We start from the raw sequence: 4,777 nt of genomic DNA, 5'->3' as shown, positions 1-4,777 counted from the left end.
GAGGTCATGAACACGGACCTGGGTTATCAACCGTGGACACTGGCTTGGGTTATTAGTCATGGACACGGACCTGGGTTATCAACCGTGGATACTGGCCTGGGCTATTAGCCGTGGACACGGACCTGGGTTATGAATCAGGGACATGGACCTGGGTTATCATCCGTAGACACTGGCCTGGGCTATTAGCCGTAAACACGGACCTGGATTATGAGCCATGGAAACTTACCTGAGGAAGAAGCTTGCCGGGGCGACAGTGCATAGCGGCCACCTCCACTTGTGAGGGAAGGAGAGGCAGCGGCGCCCCCAGGGTAAAGTGGGTGTTGATAAAGGTGAGGCTTGAGTTCCTCTCCAGCTCCTGCAGGGGCGGCAAGTCCGGGAAGTGGGCACTGATCTGGCCAAGAGCAGAACCAACATTACCGTACCACACCTCTACATCTCTCGTCAAGTATGACGACGTTGTTTAAATGTTTGTAAACACTTTAAGAGTTCTGAAGCGATATGAGCTCATCAATGACAATAATAATTTGCAGTTCCAATGTTTCAGTGCTCGTAAACTGTTTAATAAACACAAACTGAGCCGCTATGGTTGAGGAAAGATGTACAGGTTTCGAAAGGGGACATGAAAGTAATTAATAGGTAAATTCTAAAGCAGGCCACGACCATCATCGTAGACACGAGCCACAGACCACAGTACCACAGTATCACAGTACCACGGACCATGGACCACGGACCACAGTACTACAGTATCACGGAACCACAGTACCACGGACCACACTAAAAACGTAACACTTCCTCAACTACGAATATGCCCGGAATGTAGAGAGAAGAACAATGTCAAATGATTCACAGGTAACATGAACGTTCCATCACATATCTTAATCATGATTAACTACGTCAAAATGACACAATATCACAAGAAAGACTTTTTTTCATGGAACTTACTTCTTTCTGCACCAAAGGCAGGTACATGAACCGGTAGTCGAGGGCCTTGTAAATGTGGGAGAGGGCGTTGAGGCCGCGCTCCCAGGCTGACGCAGGGGCCCTCAGTGCGCCCCAGGAGGGAACGTAGGCCGGGTGGAGCACGTTGCCTTGGGCGGCGCTTTGGCGGGGATTCAGGGTTTGCGTCAACACGGACACGAAGGGCATCCCCAGCAGGAATGGATAGGATAGCTGTAGGGGGAGAATGATAGACCTCCTGTAGGGGAGAATGATAGAACACCTGTAGCTGAAGAGGGAGAATGATAGAACACCTATAGCTGAAGAGGGAGAATGATAGAACACCTGTAAGGGGAGAATTATAGACCTCCTGTGGAAGAGAATGATAGGCCAACTGTAGAGGAGAATGATAGACCTCCCGTAGGGGAGAATGATAGGACATCTGTAGGGGAGAATGATAGACCTCCTGTAGGGGAGAATGATAGACCTCCTGTAGGGGAGAATGATAGACGTTCTGTAGGGGAGAATGATAGGCCAACTGTAGAGGAGAATGATAGAACACCTGAAGGGGAGAATGATAGGACACCTGTAGGGGAGGATGATACACCTCCTGTAGGGGAGAATGATAGAACACCTGTAGGGGGAGAATGATAGACCACCTATATGTTTGCCTTTAAAATCTATGTCGGTTGGTGTACAGCCAATCCTGTGGCCAGTGAGCCTTATGACGTCATTCCTCAGAGAAACAGAGTAGCCGTTTTCTAGTAAGCGAATCAGTACCTCACAGACCTAGCTCAGAGCAGGACTTCAGGACCCCGGTGTGCTGGATATTTATTCTACCATAACCAATAAAGCCAAGAAGTACAGTCTGTGCATCTTTCCAAACCCAAGCAAGATCTCAACAGTAATATTACTACAAGAAAACATACAGGATGCAAAATATATATAGGGAAGAATGATAGACCATTTGTAAGGGAGAATGATAAGACACCTGTTGGGGAGAATGATAAACCATCTGTAGGGGAGAATGATAAGCCACTTTTAGGTGAGAATAATTGGCACATGTAGGGTAGAATGATGGACCACCTGTAGAGGAGAATGATTGATTGGTCATTTGTAGGGGGTGAATGATGCGCCACCTGTAGAGGAGAATGTTAGACCAACTGTATGTGAGAATGATAGACCGCCTGTAGGGAAAATGATTGACCACCTTTAAAGGAGAATGATAAACCCCCCTGTTGGGGAGAATGATAGGATACTTGCATTGGGAGAATGATAGACTACCTAATGGGAAGGATAATATACCACATGTTGGGAAGAGTGATTGACCACTTGTGGGGGAGAATGATAGACCACCTCTAGGGAAGAATTATAGGCCCTTTGTAAGGGAGAAAAATAGGAAACATGTTGACGAGAATGATAGGCCACCTGAAGCGGAGGATTGACCACCTGTAATGGAGAATGATAGGATATTTGAAAGGGAGAATGATAGGCCGCCTGTAGGGGAGGGGGATGATCGGCCGCCTGTTGGGGAGGGGGATGATCGGCCGCCTGTTGGGGAGGGGGATGATCGCCCGCCTGTTGGGGAGGGGGATGATCGGCCGCCTGTTGGGGAGGGGGATGATCGGCCGCCTGTTGGGGAGGGGGATGATCGGCCGCCTGTTGGGGAGGGGGGATGATCGGCCGCCTGTTGGGGAGGGGGATGATCGGCCGCCTGTTGGGGAGGGGGATGATCGGCCGCCTGTTGGGGAGGGGGATGATCGCCCGCCTGTTGGGGAGGGGGATGATCGGCCGCCTGTTGGGGAGGGGGATGATCGGCCGCCTGTTGGGGAGGGGGATGATCGGCCGCCTGTTGGGGAGGGGGATGATCGGCCGCCTGTTGGGGAGGGGGATGATCGGCCGCCTGTTGGGGAGGGGGATGATCGGCCGCCTGTTGGGGAGGGGGATGATCGGCCGCCTGTTGGGGAGGGGGATGATCGGCCGCCTGTTGGGGAGGGGGATGATCGGCCGCCTGTATGTGATAATAATAGGACACCTGCAAAGGAGAATGATTAACAACCTGAAGGTGAGAATAATAGAATACCGGTTGAGGAGAATGATAATCCACCTGTAGGGGAGAATTATACGACTCTTGTAAGGGAGAAGGATACGCCACCAATAGGGAAGAATGATAGGCCGCCTGTAAAGGAGAATGAAAGGCTACCTATAGGGAAGAATAATATGCCAACTGTAGGAGAGAAGATAGGCCACTTGTAGGAGAGAATGATACGTCACCTGTAGAGAGGAATGAAAGGCCACCAGTAGTAATGATACTCCATCTTTAGGGACTATCCTCTCCTAGATTGCCTGCCCTCCATCATTCACTAGACTTTTGGACATAGTGGAGTGCCGTGCAAGAAGGTTCATCTCTAGTCTTGACCAAGTCTGGTGAGAATTGTCTGAACATCAGAGCCTGCAACACTGTCATGACGTTGGTGGAGTTATTGTTATGTACAAGACAACATTCTCAAAGTTCCTGAACCTGGCCCAACTCCGTGGACAACCAGCAGCTGGAACCCGGAACAGTAAGCTCTCAACCCTCAAAAGCCTCATGCTCGAATTGCCTTTTTTAAAAGCATCAATCCATCAGAAATCAAAAATTCCTAGGCTGACTCGCATCTGGAACTTGTTCGCTCAACAGGTTGATACACAGGAGATCAGGTCGACTGATCACATGAAGGCTCGGGCATGTCTGAAAATTCTTACATTAAGTACTAATTCCTAGCAGACTTACAGTTGTATGTGGAGCCTGACAGCTGAGTGGATAGCGCTTCAGATTCGAAGTCCAGAGGTTCCTGGCTCGATCCCCGGTGGAGGCGGAATCAAAAAGGGCAGAGTTTATTTCACCCTGATGCGCCTGTTCACCGAGCAGTAAATTGGTACCAGGGAGTTAGACAACTGCTACGGGCTGCTTCCTGGGGATGTGTATAAAAAAGAGGCCTGGTCGAGAAGCGGGCCGCAGGGATGCTAAGCCCCGAAATCATCTCAAGATAACCTCAAGATACTGAACAATTGCTATTATGTTAGTCAAATATTAACACTAACCCTAAATAGTTTAAGGAATCATTCAAAGAAATTCAGATTTCGTGGCTTTTCTTAGAAGATGGGACATTTGCCACGTCAACAGATCTGTATTTATCTATAAAATAGTCATAAAACAAGCAGTCAGATGACTATATGTTTTAAAAAACCCTTCCTCGCATCTCATATAATCATTTACTAACAAAATATTAAATAAATATCATTTTTGATGAAATGAAACTCGAACTGTTTTGAATGCGTGCAAGCGGTGAGGCAGAAGAGACGTCACTTGCATGAGGACTGGCACCAGAGTCGCCATTAAGTAAACTTCTCTGTGAGACATGTACTTCACAGTGTCTCACCAATCATCGAATTCCACGAGTTATTTGGAGCTAAACTGCGTCTGCACCTCACCACTTGTTGAGAAGTACCTTGTGTCCGTTTTGACCTCTTAATAGATAGATTCAGGCCTGATAACATTAATGTCAAGGCGGTTACGAGACGCGAGAAATACCCAAACGAGTCTCATTTTTATCCTGTAATATCCAATGTCATGTTATATCTGTTATAGGGATGTTGTTGCATCTTTTACGGTGTATTAATCCAGCAGGTAACTTGTGACGACTTAAAGCATTGGCAACAAATCACTTGGTTCTACTCGAAGCCTGCCCTGATGCCATTATAGTTCGACCACGAGACGATGTGATTTATTTGATCAGCACATGTGCATGGCTTATTTAATATGCAACATTCTACATAACAGTTAAGCTGTGTTCTGTTT

The 4,777-nt window shown here is 47.9% G+C and overlaps 1 long non-coding RNA gene across 1 annotated transcript in view; it reads right to left on the bottom strand.

Moving 5' to 3' along the window:
* Positions 1–249: 249 nt before the first annotated feature.
* Positions 250–4,777, bottom strand: part of LOC138366942 (uncharacterized) — a 52,872-nt gene continuing 48,344 nt past the window's right edge. Inside the window, exons 3-4 of the long non-coding RNA XR_011229262.1 lie at positions 943–1,170; positions 250–391 (exon numbers count right to left, since the gene is read on the bottom strand). This is a non-coding gene — a long non-coding RNA (uncharacterized lncRNA). The remainder of the gene's footprint in view (positions 392–942; positions 1,171–4,777) is intronic.

Source organism: Procambarus clarkii, chromosome 2 (genome assembly GCF_040958095.1).
Source record: "Procambarus clarkii isolate CNS0578487 chromosome 2, FALCON_Pclarkii_2.0, whole genome shotgun sequence".
Taxonomy (NCBI): Eukaryota; Metazoa; Arthropoda; class Malacostraca; order Decapoda; family Cambaridae; genus Procambarus; species Procambarus clarkii.
This window is presented reverse-complemented; position numbering and strand designations above follow the sequence as displayed.